The sequence below is a fragment of the Manis javanica genome, chromosome X (genome assembly GCF_040802235.1).
Source record: "Manis javanica isolate MJ-LG chromosome X, MJ_LKY, whole genome shotgun sequence".
NCBI classification, from domain to species: Eukaryota; Metazoa; Chordata; class Mammalia; order Pholidota; family Manidae; genus Manis; species Manis javanica.
In genome coordinates, this window is record NC_133174.1 from 106,058,672 (window position 1) to 106,076,520 (window position 17,849).

Below are 17,849 nucleotides of genomic sequence, written 5' to 3' on the forward strand. Positions count from 1 at the left end.
TCGAGAAGTCTGATGTTAGCCTGATGGGTTTTCCTTTATAGGTGACCTTTTTCTCTCTAGCTGCCTTTAAAACTCTTTCCTTGTCCTTGATCCTTGCCATTTTAATTATTATGTGTCTTGGTGTTGTCCTCCTTGGATCCTTTCTGTTGGGGGTTCTGTGTAATTCCACGGTCTCTTCGATTATTTCCTCCCCCAGTTTGGGGAAGTTTTCAGCAATTATTTCTTCAAAGAGACTTTCTATCCCTTTTCCTCTTTCTTCTTCTTCTGGTACCCCTATAATACGAATATTATTCCTTTTGGCTTGGTCACATAGTTCTCTTAGTGTTGTTTCATTCCTGGAGATCCTTTTATCTCTCTCTATGTCAGCTTCTATACGTTCCTGTTCTCTGGCTTCTATTCCTTCAATGGCCTCTTGCATCTTATCCATTCTGCTTATAAATCCTTCCAGGGATTGTTTCACTTCTGTGATCTCCTTCCTGACATCTGTGATCTCCTTCCGGACTTCATCCCATTGCTCTTGCATTTTTCTCTGCATCTCATGCCATTGCTCTTGCATTTTTCTCTGCATCTCTGTCAGAATGTTCATGATTTTTATTTTGAATTCTTTTTCAGGAGGACTGGTTAGGTCTGTCTCCTTCTCAGGTGTTGTCTCTGTGATCTTTGTCTGCCTGTAGTTTTGTCTTTTCATGGTGATAGAGATAGTTTGCAGAGCTGGTACAAGTGACCGCTGGAAGAGCTTCCCTTCTTGTTGGTTTGTGGCCTTCCTCTCCTGGGAGAATAGCGACCTCTAGTGGCTTATGCTTTCAGCTGTGCACAGGCAGGGCTTCTGCTAACTGCCCATTTGCTATGGAGTTTATCTCTACTGTAGCTGTGCGCATGGCCTGGCTGGGGCTGCTCCTCCAAAGTGGTGGAGCCCCTTTGGAGGGGGATCGGCCAGGAGGCTATTTATCTCCATAAGGGGCCTCTGTGCTCCCTGTTGCCCAGGAGGTTAGAGTGCCCAGAGATCCCCAGATTCCCTGCCTCTGGTCTAAATGTCCTGTCCTGCCCCTTTAAGACTTCCAAAAAGCACTCTCCAAACCAAAACAACAACAGCAACAATGAGAGAGGGAACAAAAAAAAAAGGAAAAAAAAGGAAAAAACAAACACATGATTTTTTTTTTCCTCAGGCGCTGGTCCCAGGCACCCGCTCACTGGTCCTGCTGCCCTGCCTCCCTAACACCGGGGTCCCTGTCCCTTCAAGGCTTCCAAAAAGCACCCACCCACTGGTGCCGCAGGGAAAAACGCGCGATATTCCTTGTCTTCAGGCGCCGGTCCTAGGCACCCTCTCACCGGTCCTGCTGCTCTGCCTCCCTACTACCGGGGTCCCTGTCCCTTTAAAGCTTCCAAGAAGCACACGCCAAAAAGAGGGGAAAAAAGGGGGAAAACACACAATTTCCTCCGTCCTCAGGCGCCAGTCTCAGGCACCCGCCCACAAGTCCCGTAGGGAAAAACGCCCGATAATCTTTGTCCTCAGGCGCCGGTCCCAGGCACCCGCTCACTGGTCCCGCCACCCTGCCTCCCTAGCAACGGGGTCCCTGTCCCTTTAAGCCTTCCAAAAAGCACTCGCCAAAAAAAACAAACAAACAAAAAACCGCTCCGGTTTCTTTCCACCCGCCGGGAGCCGGGGGAAGGGGCGCTCGGGTCCCGCCGGGCCGGGGCTTGTATCTTACCCCTTTTGCAAGGGGCTGGGTTCTTGCAGGTGTGGATGTGGTCTGGATGTTGTCCTGTGTCCTCTGGTCTCTATTCTAGGAAGAGTTTTCTTTGTTATATTTTCATAGCTCTATGTGTTTTTGGGAGGAGATTTCCACTGCTCTACTCACAGCGCCATCCTGGCTCCGCCTCCTCTTTGGTAGTTTTTTGATTACCACTTCAATTTCGTTGCCAGTAATTGGTCTGTTTAGATTTTCTGTTTCTTTCTGGGTCAGTCTTGGAAGGTTGTATTTTTCTAGGAAGTTTTCCATTTCTTCTAGGTTTCCCAGCTTGTTACCATATAGGTTTTCATAGTACTCTCTAATAATTCTTCGTATTTCTGTGGGGTCTGTCGTGATTTTTCCTTTCTCGTTTCTGATTCTGTTGATGTGTGTTGATTGCCTTTTTCTCTTAGTAAGTCTGGCTGGAGGCTTATCTATTTTGTTTATTTTCTCAAAGAATCAGCTCTTGGTTTCATGGATTTTTTCTATTGTTTTATTCTTCTCAATTTTATTTATTTCTTCTCTGATCTTTATTATGTCCCTCGTCTGCTGACCTTAGGCCTCATTTATTCTTCTTTTACCAATTTTGATAATTGTGACATTAGACCATTCATTTGGGATTTTTCTTCCTTCTTTAAATATGCCTGCATTGCTATATACTTTCCTCTTAAGACTGCTTTTGCTGTATCCCACAGTAGTTGGGGCTTTGTGTTGTTGTTCTTTGTTTCCATATATTGCTGGATCTCCATTTTGTTTTGGTCATTGATCCACTGATTATTTAGGAGCGTGTTGTTAAGCCACCATGTGTTTGTGAGCCTTTTTGCTTTCTTTGTACAGTTTATTTCTAGTTTTATACATTTGTGGTCTGAAAAGTTGGTTGGTTGGATTTCAATTTTTGGAATTTACTGAGGCTCTTTTTGTGGCCTACTATGTGGTCTATCTATTCTGGAGAATGTTCCATGTGAACTTGAGAAGAATGTGTATTCCGTTGCTTTTGGATGTAGAGTTCTGTAGATGTCTATTAGGTCCATCTGTTCTAGTGTTTTGTTCAGTGCCTCTGTGTCCTTACTTATTTTCTGTCTAGTGCATCTGTCCTTTGGAGTGAGTGGTGTGTTGAAGTCTCCCAGAATGAATGCATTGCATTCTATTTCCTCCTTTAGCTCTGTTAGTATTTGTTTCACATATGTTGGTGATCCTGTATTGGGTGCATATATATTTATAATGGTTATATCCTCTTGTTGGACGGATCCCTTTATCATTATGTAATGTCCTTCTTTATCTTTTGTTACTTTCTTTATTTTGAAGTCTGTTTTGTCTGATACTAGTATTGCAACACCTGCTTTTTTCTCTCTGTTGTTTGCATGAAATATCTTTTTCCATCCATTGACTTTAAGTCTGTGCATGTCTTTGGGTTTGAGGTGAGTCTCTTGTAGGCAGCATATGGATGGATCTTGCTTTTTTATCCATTCTATTACTCTGTGTCTTTTGATTGGTGCATTCAGTCCATTTACATTTAGGGTGATTATTGAAAGGTATGTACTTAATGCCATTGCAGGCTTTAAGTTTGTGGTTACCAAAGGTTCAGGGATAGCTTCTTTACTATCTTACTGTGTAACTAAACTCACTTATTGAGCTATTATAAACATGGTCTGATGATTCTTATTTCTCTCCCTTCTTATTCCTCCTCCTCCCTTCTTCATATGCTGGGTGTTTTGTTCTATGCTCTTTCTAGGAGTGCTCCCATCTAGTGCAGTCCCTGTAAGATGCCCTGTAGAGGTGGTTTGTGGGAGGCAAATTCACTCAACTTTTGCTTCTCTGGGAATTGTTTAATCCCTCCTTCATATTTAAATGATAATCGTGCTGGATACAGTGGTCTTGGTTTGAGGCCCTTCTGTTTCATTGCATTAAGTATATCATGCCATTCTCTTCTGGCCTGTAGGGTTTCTGTTGAGAAGTCTGATGATAGCCTGATGGGTTTTCCTTTGTAGGTGACTTTTTTTTTCCTCTATGGCTGCCTTTAATACTTTATCCTTGTCTTTGATCTTTGCCATTTTAATTATTATGTGTCTTGGTGTTGCCCTCCTTGGTTCCCTTGTCATGGGAGTTCTGTGTACCTCTGTGGTCTGAGAGGCCATTTCCTACCCTAGTTTGGGGAAGTTTTCAGCAATTATTTCTTCAGAGACACTTTCTATCCCTTTTTCTCTCTCTTCTTCTCCTGGTAACCCTATAATGTGGATATTGTTCCATTTTGATTGGTCACTCAGCTCTCTTAGAATTCTTTCATTCCTGGAGATCCTTTTATCTCTCTCTGCATCAGCTTCTCTGCATTGCTGTTCTCTGTTTTCTAGTCCATTAATGGTCTCTTGCATCTCGTCCATTCTGTTTTGAAGTCCTTCCAGAGCTTGTTTTATTTCTGTATTCTCCTTCCTTAGTTCTTGCATATTTCTCTGCAAGTCCATCAGTATGGTTATGACTTTTGTTTTGAATTCTTTTTCAGGAAGACTGGTTAAATCTATTTCCCCAGGTTCCTTCTCAGGGGAAGATGTAGCAGATGCCGAAGCTGGGTTAGTCTTGTCTGGATCAAATTTTTTTGCCTTTTCATGTTGATAGGTGCAGTTGAGTGCTATTGACGCATCTATCAGCTTTCCACTTGGCTCCTGACCTTTCTTTACTGGGACAACTACGACCCATAGTGGCTTGTATTGGGCATTTGCATGTAGACTGGGTCTTTGTATGTTGTCCGGCTGGTATGGAAGAAGATCCCTTGCTGAGGGTGTGGCCAGCCTCAGGCTGCTTCTCTGCTTTGGCAGGGCCCTGGAGGGTTAATGGACAGGAGGCTGTTTGGCTGTTTACCTCCGTGAGGGGTCTCAGAGCTGTTGCCCAGGGAGTTAGTGCGCCCGGATTTCCCTGGAATTTCCAGCTGCTGGGATGTTTCCATCCAGCTGTGGCATCCTTGTCCCTTTAAGACTTTCAAAAAGCACTTGCTTTTCTTTGTCACAGGGGCATCAGCTTCGGGACCCGCTCAGAGGTCTTGCTGCCCTGTTTCCCTAGTTTCCAGCCCTCCACGCATGCACTGTGTCTGCGCTCTGGTGCGGATGGCTGGGGCTGGGTGTTTAGCAGTCCTGGGTTCCCTCTCCCTCCCACCGGGAGCTGCGGGGAGGTGTGCTCGGGTCCCACCGGGCCGGGGCTTGTATCTTACCCCTTTCACCAGGCGCTGGGTTCTCGCAGGTGTGGATGTAGTCTGGCTATTGTCCTGTGTCTTCTGGTCTCTCTTTTAGGATTAGTTGTATTTGTTGTATTTTCAAAAATATATATGTTTTTAGGAGGAGATTCCCACTGTCCTACTCATGCCGCCATCTTGGCTCTGCCTTCTCAGCATTCTTATTCTTTAAGGCAATATTTCTCCAAAAGATGACAGATATTTGAATAAAAGGAAGACACTGCGTGAAGTCTGGCTGACCACTCTCTCATGTTTTTCTTTCCCCTCCCTCTGTCCATCTGTCCTCCTTTGGCCTCCATAACTGCCTATTCCTCCTTCTATCCTCTTCCGTTCTGGCAACTTCGCAGTACCTAACACACTCCTAAATAATCAATGGATCAATGAACAAATTAAAATCAAAAGACACAGAGTAATAGAATGGATAAAAAAGCAAGACCCATCTATATGCTGCTTACAAGAAACTCACCTCAAATCCAAAGACATGCACAGACTAAAAGTCAAGGGATGGAAAAACATATTTCAGGCAAACAAGAGAGAGAAGAAAGCAGGGGTAACAGTACTAATATCAGAAAAAATAGGCTTCCTCCTTCTCATCAAATGAACCCTCACATGATGGCTTTCCTCAGGACTTGGTTCTCTTCTCAGTTTTCACCCTTTCCCTAAACATTTCCATATAAGCCCATGGTTTCAATTAGCACTTACATCACAGTCTCTCATCGTGTGGCACTTGGTTCCACACACTTTATCAGGAACATGGGAAGGGGAGTGTTAAAATCCAGATTGCTTGGCTCTATCCAAAGTCCTGCCCAATTAACTCAGTGGGAGGGCCCTGGGAATGTGCACTGAGAATTAAATAAATCCTCCAGGTTGCTTTCAACCCCACTAAAGTTGGAACCACTGCATCTGTCAAGGAGGGCCTGGCTGACATTAACAATGGCAGCTCAACATCTCCATCTGGTGGCTTCCTGACACCATTGCCTTAGTTTTGCAAGCACAGCCCATGGATGTTGAGAAACTATTAAAATCCCAAAAAAAAACAACACCAAGACACATAATAATTAAAATAACAAAGATCAAGGACAAGGAAAGAGTTTTAAAGGCAGCTAGAGAGAAAAAGGTCACCTATAAAGGAAAACCCAGCAGGCAATCATCAGACTTCTCAACAGAAACCTTACAGGCCAGAAGAGAATGGCATGATATATTTAATGCAATGAAACAGAAGGGCCTTGAACCAAGGATACTGTATCCAGCACGATTATCATTTAAATATGAAGGAGGGATTAAACAATTCCCAGAGAAGCAAAAGTTGAGGGAATTTGCCTCCTAAAAACCACCTCTACAGGGTATTTTAGAGGGACTGTTAAAGACGGGAGCACTCCTAAAACTAAATAGATGTGACCAGAGAAAATAAAATCACAGCAAAGAAAGCAGCCCAACGAAATACTAACTAAAGGCAAAAAAATAAAATCAGCTACCCACTAAAAGCAGTTAAAGGAAACACTAAAGAGCACAGAATAAAATAACCAACATATAAAGAATGAAGGAGAAGGAATAAGAAGGGAGAGAAGAAAAGAATCTCCAGACAGTGTATATAACAGCTCAATAAGTGAGCTAAGTTAGGCAGTAAGATACTAAAGAGGCTAACCTTGAACCTTTGGTAACCATGAATCTAAAGCCTGAAATGGCAATAAGTACATACCTTTCAATAGTCACCCTAAATGTAAATGGACTGAATGCACCAATCAAAGGACACAGAGTAATAGAATGGATAAAAAAGCAAGACCCATCTATATGCTGCTTACAAGAAACTCACCTCAAACCCAAAGACATGCACAGACTAAAAGTCAAGGGATGGAAAAACATATTTCAGGCAAACAAGAGAGAGAAGAAAGCAGGGGTAACAGTACTAATATCAGACAAAATAGACTTCAAAACAAAGAAAGTAACAAGAGATAAAGAAGGACATTACATAATGATAAAGGGCTCAGTCCAACAAGAGGACATAACCATTCTAAATATATATGCACCCAACACAGGAGCACCAGCATAAGTGAAACAATTACTAACAGAACTAAAGGGGGAAATAGAATGCAATGCATTCATTCTGGGAGACTTCAACACACCACTCACCCCAAAGGATAGATCCACTGGGCAGAAAATAAGTAAGGACATGGAGGCACTGAACAACACTGTAGAACAGATGGACCTAATAGACATCTATAGAACTCTACATCCAAAAGCAACAGAATATACATTCTTCTCAAGTGCACATGGAACATTCTCAGAATAGACCACATACTAGCTCACAAAAAGAGCCTCAGTAAATTCCAAAATATTGAAATTCTACCAACCAACTTTTCAGACCACAAAGGTATAAAACTAGAAATAAATTTTACAAAGCAAACAAAAAGGCTCACAAACACATGGAGGCTTAACAACACACTCCTAAATAATCAATGGATCAATGAACAAATTACAATAGAGATCAAGGAATATATGGAAACAAATGACAACAACAACACAAAGCCCCAACTTCTGTGGGACGCAGCAAAAGCAGTCTTAAGAGGAAAATATATAGTGATCCAGGCACACTTGAAGAAGGAAGAACAATCCCAAATGAATAGTCTAACATCACAATTATCAAAACTGGGAAAAGAAGAACAAATGAGGCCTAAAGTCAGCAGAAGGAGGGACATAATAAAGATCAGAGAAGAAATAAACAAAATTGAGAGGAATAAAACAAAGCAAAAATCAATGAAACCAAGAGCTGGTTCATTGAGAAAATAAACAAAATAGATAAGCCTCTAGCCAGACTTATTAAGAGAAAAAGAGAATCAACACAAATCAACAGAATCGGAAATGAGAATGGAAAAATCACAACAGACTCCACAGAAATACAAAGAATTATTAAAAACTACTATGAAAACCTATATGCCACCAAGCTGGAAAACCTAGAAGAAATGGACAACTTCCTAGAAAAATACAAACTTCCAAGACCAAGGAAGAAACACAAAAGTTAAACAAACCAAATACCAGCAAAGAAATTGAAATGGTAATCAAAACACTACCCCAAAACAAAACCCCCAGGCCAGACGGATTTACCTCAGAATTTTATCAGACACACAGAGAAGACATAATACCCATTCTCTTTAAAGTTTTCCAAAAAATAGAAGAGGAGGGAATACTCCCAAACTCATTCTACGAAGCCAACATCACCCTAATACCAAAACCAGGCAAAGACCCCACCAAAAAAGAAAATTACAGACCAATATCCCTGATGAATGTAGATGCAAAAATACTCAACAAAATATTAGCAAACAGAATTCAAAAATATATCAAAAGGTTCATACACCATGACCAAGTGGGATTCATCCCAGGGATGCAAGGATGGTACAACATTTGAAAATCCATCAATATCATCCACCACATCAACAAAAAGAAAGACAAAAACCACATGGTCATCTCCATAGATGCTGAAAAAGCATTTGACAAAATTCAACATCCATTCATGATAAAAACTCTCAGTAAAATGGGTATAGAGGGCAAGTACCTCAACATAATAAAGGCCATATATGATAAACCCACAGCCAACATCATACTGAACAGCGAGAAGCTGAAAGCTTTTCCACTGTGATCGGGAACAAGACAGGGATGCCCACTCTCCCCACAGTTATGTAACATAGTACTGGAGGTCCTAGCCACGGCAATCATACAAAACAAAGAAATACAAGGAATCCAGAATGGTAAAGAAGAAGTTAAACTGTCACTATTTGCAGATGACATGATATTGCACATAAAAATCCCTAAAGACTCCACTCCAGAACTAGTAAAACTGATATGGGAATACAGCAAAGTTGCAAGATACAAAATTAACACACAGAAATCTGTGGCTTTCCTATACACTAACAATGAACCAATAGAAAGAGAAATCAGGAAAACAACTCCATTCACAGTAGCATCAAAAAGAATAAAATACCTAGGAATAAACCTAACCAGGACCTATACCCTGAAAACTACAAGTCACTCTTAAGAGAAATTAAAGGGGACACTAACAAATGGAAACTCATCCCATACTTGTGGCTAGGAAGTATTAATATCATCAAAATGGCCATCCTGCCCAAAGCAATATACAGATTTGATGCAATCCCTATCACATTACCAACAACATTCTTCAATGAACTGGAACAAATAATTCAAAAATTCATATGGAAACACCAAAGACCCCGAATAGACAAAGCAATCCTGAGAAAGAAGAATAAAGTAGGAGGGATCTCACTCCCCAACTTCAAGCTCTACTACAAAGCCATTGTAATCAAGACAATTTGGTGCTGGCACAAGAACAGAGCCACAGACCAGTGGAACAGATTAGAGACTCCAGACATTAACCCAAACATATATGGTCAATTAATATTTGATAAAGGAGTCATGGACATACAATGGCGAAATGACAGTCTCTTCAACAGATGGTGCTGGCAAAACTGGACAGCTACATGTAGGAGAATGAAACTGGACCAATGTCCAACCCCATACACAAAAGTAAATTCAAAATGGATCAAAGACCTGAATGTAAGTCATGAAACCATAAAACTCTTAGAAAAAAACATAGGCAAAAATCCCTTAGACATAAACATGAGTGAACTCTTCTTGAACATATCTCCCTGGGCAAGGGAAACAAATGCAAAAATGAACAAATGGGACTATATCAAGCTGAAAAGCTTCTGTACAGCAAAAGACACCATCAATAGAACAAAAAGGTATCCTACAGTATGGGAGAATATATTTGTAAATGACAGATCCGATAAAGGCTTGACATCCAAAATATATAAAGAGCTCACCTACCTCAACAAACAAAAAACAATAATCCAATTAAAAAATAGGCAGAGGAGCTGAACAGACAGTTCTCCAAAAAAGAAATACAGATGGCCAACAAGCACATGAAAAGATGCTCCACATCGCTTGTCATCAAAGAAATGCAAATTAAAACCACAATGAGGTATCACCTCACACCAGTAAGGATGGCTGCCATTCAAAAGACAAAGAACCACAAGTGATGGCAGGGTTGTGGAGAAAGGGGAACCCTTCTACACTGCTGGTGGGAATATAAATTGGTTCAACCATTATGGAAAGCAGTATGGAGTTTTCTCAAAATGCTCAAAATAGACTTATCATTTGACCCAGGAATTCCACTCCTACGAATTTATCCTAAGAATGCTGCACTCAAGTTTGAAAAGACAGATGCACCCCTATGTTTATCGCAGCACTATTTACAATAGCCATGAAATGGAAGCAACCTAAGTGTCCATCAGTAGGTGAATGGATAAAGAAGATGTGGTACATATACACAATGGAATATTATTCAGCCATCAGAACAAAACAAATCCTACCATTTGCAACAACATGGATGGAGCTAGAGGGTATTATGCTCAGTGAAATAAGCCAAGTGGTGAAAGAGAAATACCAAATGATTTCACTCATCTATGGAGTATAAGAACAAAGGAGAAACTGAAGGAACAAAACAGCAGCAGAATCACAGAACCCAAGAATGTCAGAGGATCAAAGCCTAATTTGGCTACCCAGAAAATGAATTAAGATACGATATGAAGAAGAACTTCCAACATCAACATTCTCTGGAAGAATCATTCCAGAAGATGATCATCAAAAAACTTCAACCAAGATCCTGGTGCTGTTGCGGTTGTAGCTGCATTCAACCCACCGGTTCTTGGACTTGCCATTGGAATGAAGAAGGAGATATCTAAGCTGGCCTGTGCATACAGTAAAACAACAAATTTGACTGGATCTATACTGTCAGAACTCAACCAAGAATTAGGAGAAGTGCATGTTGCAGTGCTCCAAAATCTTGCGACTATAGACTATCTACTGTTAATAGAACATATGGGATGTGAACAGTTCCCAGGAATGTGTTGTTTTAATTTGTCTGATTTTTCTCAAACTAGGCAAATTCAGTTAGACAATATCCATCATATCATTGATAAGTTTTCACAAATGCCTAGGGTGCCTAACTGGTTTTCTTGGTTTCACTGGATATGGCTGGTAATTGTAGGTCTGCTTTGGTTATGTAGCTGTATTCCTATTATTATGTTAATGTGTGTACACAATTTAATTAGTAGTTTAAAACCTATATATGTTTATGTTACTCTACAAGAAGATATGTCAAAGAAATAATCAATCTTCCCATGTTTTCTTCCATCTGCTACTTCTATAGCTTTTCTTCTTCCTTCCTAATTACAACCCTTAAGTAGAATTCATGCCTCATATTGAAATTACCAAGTATCATAATTCTTCCAAGTGATAAAGATACCTCAAGACAAATGTTGGGCATAGAAGCCACAGGGCATAAATCTGCAAAGAAGTAAAAAGCTAACCTTTTCAAACAATATTGCTTCTCTCTCACTTACCAACTTTACATTTCCCTGTATGGCCCTGGAAGATGACTGGTTAGCCAGAGACGGGTAAGATTCCTCAAGGGAGGAACAACCTAAGACAGGCACAGTCGCAGGGGGGCCATCAGGTGAGAAATTGGGGATCAATAGAGGGGAGGCTTAGAACCTCACCCCCCCTGTTTTGAGAGAAATCTTCTGCATCCGTGGATGTTTTGTTGCCCTTGTCTAGCTTGGATTAATACTTAGTCTATAGGCACACACCTGATCATCTACATTTGCCCTCTTACAGCACTAAACTATGTTTTCTACCTTTATCTTGCATCTACCTACCACTTCAGCATTTTATTAAAAAGAATAATAATAATATTAATAATAATAATAAGGGAGAAATGTGGGATTCACATAAAAATCAAGTATAAAAATCAAATGAATAATCATATTTGACCTGATTGTTTATAGTTCATGATGCTTGATCAAAACTGAAAGTTTCTGTGATGACTGCCCTTGAACTGTTCACCATGTAAGAACTTATTCACTATGTAAGAACTTGTTCACCATGTAAGAACTTGTTCGTTATGCTTCAGAAGATTGGAGACTGTTGAGAATTAGGCTTGGGGTTGATAAATGATTGTGCATTGAGTCCCCTATACAGAATTTTATTGTTGTTAACAACTATTTGATCAATAAATATGAGAGATGCCCTCTCAAAAAAAATAATAAAATAAAATAAAATAAAAACGAAAAAAAGTTGAAGAAATAGGGACCAAGGACATTAATGGAATATCTGATCCAGGAATAACCAAGATTGAGTAATAACACCTTTTGACTTTCTAACACCAAAGTTGACCTTGTCTGTATTTAACTTTTAAGGGGGAATCAAATTGAGGCCTTTCAATTCTCATCCAACTGCCTGAAAACCCAGGTGTTGGATGACCACTGTCTGTAGATCATTACACCATGCTTTGATTTCTCACAAGGGTACCCAGAGGATTTAAATGAATTTTCAAGCTGTCCTTCCAGAGGCTAGCCAATGAGGAGCATTCCACTTTCCAAAAGTAGTTTAATATGGAGCACTCTTAGTTAACTTAAATTCTACTGTTAAGTCTTTCATTTAGTCATAAAAGTAATAAATGCCCACAGTGAAATAATTTTTATAAAAAAATAATTTTGCAGGAGATGAAACCCATGCTTCATTCCACTACTCAGACATGCTGTACAATTTGACATGGGGGAGGAATATCCTTCTCCCTCCCTCTCTCTCCTTTCCCCCTACGTTATTTTTAAATTTTTGATATTTCAGGTTTTTGTACCTGCCTTAATTTGCTGCCAGCTCTACATTTTTCTTTCCCCTGTTTTTACTCACGCATTTTGCTTCTTTCAGCCAGGACTTGGGAGCAAAGCTTCAATATTTCATTCAGTCTGATCGCACTTTCACACTGCCTACTTCAAATAATAAGTTAATGCTAAGCTAACAGTTGGTGTTTTACTTCAAATTCTCTTCCTTGTAATGCTCAGCATCACATTGTCTCTTGCAAGCACACCAACGTATTTGGGTGATGGGTGATGGATGATGACCACTCAGTGGGGTAAGAACAGTCTCTTCGACAAGGGCCTCTGGGACAACTATACATCCACATGCAAATGAATAACGTGGGACACCAGGGTCACACCATACACAAAAAGTCACTCACTCAAAATGGATCCAAACACCTAAATGTAAGAGCTAAAATTCTAAAACTGCTGGAAGGAAACATAGGAGAAAAGCTCCATGGACCTTGAACTGGGAAATGATTTCTTAAATATTAGACCAAAAGCAAAAGCAAAAAAAGAAAAAATTAGACAAATTGGCCTTGGTCATGCAAAATGAAAATCTTTTTTGCATTACAAGACACAACCAAGGGCCAAGGGGGAGGAAAGATCTCCCACAAAGGGGGAGAAAACATTGACAAATTGTATATCCAGTGAGAGTCTAGTACCCAGGATATATATTAAGAGGCCTTACAACTCCAAACAAGTGACCAAAACACCCAGTAAAAATCGGTAAATGACCTAATTATACATTTCTCCAAAGAAGATAAACAAGTAGGCATCAATCACATGATAATATGCTCAACACCATTAGCCATTAAGAAATGCAAATCAAAACCACAATAATAGGTGTTAACACCCATGAAGATGTCTAAAACTTTTAAAAAGGAAAATAACACATTGTTGTTGAGAATGTGGGGGAATCAGAAGCCATTTTTATATGTTACTGGTGGGGATATTAAGTTGGACACAAGACTGTTGAAAACAGTTTGGTGGATCCTCAAACACATGAGCCTAAAATTAGCATAGGATGCAGCAATTCCATTCCTGGAGATATACGCCCCCAAATTTAAAACAGGCATGCAAAAAACACATGAACATGCAGGTTCACAGTAACGCTATTCAAAACAGCCAGAGGTGGAAGCAATCCAATTTTCTATCAACAGATAAGTGGATAAAAATAAGGTGGAATACCCATGTGATGGAATACTACACAGGCAGGAACAGGAATGCAACAAGGTGGATGAACTTTGAGGTCATTATTCTAAGTGAAATAGGCCAGACACAAAAGATTACATATGGTGTGATTCCCTCCATATGAAATGTTCAGAGCAAGCCAACCCAGAAAGACAGAAGGTAGATTAGGGGTTGTGAGGTAGATGGGAATGAGGAGTGACTTCTTAGTGGGTATAAAATTTCCTTTAGAACTTATGGAAATGTTTTGCAAGAAGATAAAGGTGGTAGTTTCACAATATTGTGAATTTACTTGATTCCACTGAATGGCATGCTTTAAAATGTTCAATTTTATGGATGTGAATCTCAATTCAATAAAGCTTTTTTAAATAAAAAAGAATGACACGTTTTGGACCACTGTAATAAAATATTCAAGTATTTTGAAAAAAAGGGAGCACATAATTTAAATGTATTTATTTAAAACAATACTAAGCCCATTGTTGCTTACATGTAAACAAGCTTTGTGAAAAAATTGTGATATTTTTTAAAACAAAGGATATTGAAAGTGTGGCACAGTTTTACATTTTTAAAAACCTATTCAATAGCCACAGGAACAAGAAAGATCTGAATTTTCTTACCTGCTTCTCCATTCCACCTCTTACAATCTGTTGTTTCAGTGGAAGGGAACCAAGCAATCTGGATTCGCTGATACTGAGTACGGGAAAGGAAGCCATCACTGGTCCCCCAACAGGTTCTCAGGGACCACCTCCCACCCAGGGTTCCCGGAATGACCACTGGGCACTGCTGAAGCCCAGTGTTCTTCCATGACACTCTCAAATCAACCCACTGAGAGCAGAAACACTCTTCATTGATTTGACAAAAATGGAGAAGAAGCAACAGAGACCTTGGGGCACAGTGTGAAAGGCACACAGCTGAGGAGAGGCAGAGTCGAGACTCAAGCCCACATCTGTCTTTCAGAAAGCCTCTCTGATTAAAAAGATCGACCATGAAAGCACCCCACTATTTGCCCTCCCTAGAAACTACATAGGCTAGATGATGGGTCTTGATACCTCTCTCCCTTCCCTCCACCCTGAGAACCTGTTGAAAACCTGCATCCAATTGGCACACAGTTACAGAAAAGTCCAGCTTGCCCTTCTCTTGTGGATTATATGCGGAATGGGAGGGCTCTGTCTTGCTCTAGAATCTGGGGTCCAGGGCTGTGCTGGGTCTGGCTGAAACCATCACCTCATGAGAGCTGGTTTGGGGCATCACTTGCCAAACCAGCATCCAGTGACATCATGTTGGTGGCTTGAAATTGGCCATGACGGGGCTATTTACATCGTGGAAATAGGAAATCCCTGGAAAGCAGAACTGCACTGTCCCCTCCCAAGGCCCTGTTTCCCAGTACATCATGGCCCAAGGCTGACCACAGAAGGCCCTCCTGGAGCTCATTAAACAGAAGGAAGAGCTGCGTCACAGGGCAGCTCTGTCCCCTAAATGTGGATGACTATGAGAGAGGAGGTGTGTGCTGCGTGACCTCACAATAGAACACAGAGTTTCTCTGAGCATAGACTTCATTAGCAGTGTGGTCCTGCCACAGCCTGGGTTTCTGGTTTGCCTTCCTCTGACATCCATGTGCTTTGTCCTCATAACTTTTCTCCTCTCTGGGTCATTGTAAATTGACTGAGAGAACCTAGCACAAATGTACCTGGCCTCATGTGTCCTGGCAGGTTGAAAGGAGGCACTTAACAGGACCTGACCTCTGGGAGAGAGAGAGAGAGAAAGAGAAGGGGTGTGTGTGTGTGTGTGTGTGTGTGTGTGTGTGTGTGTGTGTACTCTCAAGGGAGAATAGAAGCTGTTATCTTTTTACTTTATTTCCTCCATAATCCACTTTGTGAAAACTCCCCTGCCCCCAATGCCTATTCTATGAGAACATTGGGTATTGTCTCTAATATTTCACTCATTCATCCATCAAACTGGCTGGGGTGTAAATGACTGAGTGAGAGATCAACGCTGTGCATCTGAGGATGTATTAGTATTTCCTGGTTTCCATAGAAAGCTAACATCAGGGAAAATGTTTTGATGACATTCTGGTTTCCATGAAAACTGGGGTAAGCCATTCTTTCCTGAAGTCAGAAACACTTAACAAGGATACTTACAGACTGGAGAGATGGAGTAACTGTAGAAACTCGACACTAGTCGGTGTCTGCTATCATTGTGAGTTTGTGCGCGTGTATGTGGTATGTTGTGCTGCAGTGTGTGGCCTTTGGCTGGACATTAAGAGCTCTGGTCCTTCTTGTTTTATAAGGAAGGATGGCAGCTTCTCCTGTGGGGGGCTGAGATGGTTGAATAGTCTTTCATACCCCAGTGCCACTTCAGTGTCCTGAGGTGGCCACTGTTGTGTGAGGTCATAGTCACTTGAGTCCTTGAAAGCGGAGATCCCCAAGTATTTCTCACTGCATACCTCTGCTTACAATGAGGTGCTGAACCCTTAACGATGTAAGTCTACTCAGTTACTCCTACTTATAGTGAAGTTATTATGTGTACAATTTGGTGGAGAAAATTTGAAGTCAGCAAATGAGACAAATGGGTGGGATTGGAAGATCCAATGTTACTTTGTGTAACCCAGGTAATGATACAGTGCTCACCCTGAGTAGCTGACAGACATGAACTAAGGAACATCTCTAAAAGACAAATTCTCTGTTTTCACATCACTAATTACGGTTAGGTGAACTGAATGCGAGTCAGTAAGTGGCTCCTCCTTTATTATGGTAGTGTAGATATGATCAAAGGTTCTGGGTTTTGGGGTTGTATGTTTGGAGTTGAATGCCGCTGGTGGTACAGTATTTGTGTGCTTATTGTGTTTCTAAAGAAAAAGACAGTTTTTATAGGACAACTGTTGCATTCTTCATCAGGGACATGCCTTCGGAAGAAGCAGGTTCTAGGTGAAGGAGAGCCACACCTCTCAGCTCCAGTCCTGCACGCTGCTGGATGGTACTGAGACCCAGCTGTATCAACCCCATTCTCCATCTACCATCTGACTGCCTGTGACGCTCAGTCAGTGGGGTCTCCAGAGGGTGACAAGAGGTCTGGAAATGAGACCACTGGCTGTACTTTCCTCTCTGTCCATGCTCCTTTCAGGCTCCCCCCAGTAGTGGCACCTCACCCAACGTGTGACTTCATCAGGGATAGTCGGTCCTTAAAGTGGATTTCCTCCAAACTCCAAGGGCCCTCTCCATCAGTACCTGCAGAAAGACCAGCGGCAGCAGACTGGTGAATTCTCTCCTAAGAGATCAGAGTCCCAGGCTGCCGGGGACCTCCTCTCAGATCCTGACACTGTGGCATGAGAGGTCCACAGTTTTCCCCATCCTGACTGGGAGGGGTCTCGAGTTTCATGGACCCTCCCCTGCCCTCCTTTAGGAGCTGCATAGTGCTGGGCAGCTCCCTTTCCTCAGAAGTCAGAGCCCAAGCTCTGAGGTCTCCTCCTCCCAGGAAGTCATGGGTTCTCAGCACCAGTGCATGTTCCCTGGGTGGTCTTTCCAGAATTACAAGTGCATGCTCTTCCTACCGTGGTGCCCCTCTTCTTGTGTCATTGCTCACTTTTTGCCTTTTTCTGGTCTCTGAATAATTCTATCAAGACCTATCTAATTAAAATAACGAGAGGACGCTGCCTAATAATCATGTTGTTTTTCTGTCTTTGCTTTTAAAGTCCTTCCTTTCACTTTGGTTTCTCGAAGTTTTATTGTATGAGTGTAGGCTTGCTTGTATGTGCGTTTCCATGTCTGTGTGCATATGTGTGTGTGTGTGTGTGCGTGCGTGTGTGTGTGTGAGAAGAGAGAGAGAAAGAAGAGAGAGGAGAAGACAGACAGGGGAGAGAGAGAGAGAATTATGCTTGTGCTTTGGCACATCAAACATACCATCTGATATTTTTCTTTGTTTTGGACAATTGTTCAGTATTGTTCCTTTACGTGTTCTGCATCGGCTCTCTCTCTTCTTGGATGGCAATTGAGTATCTCT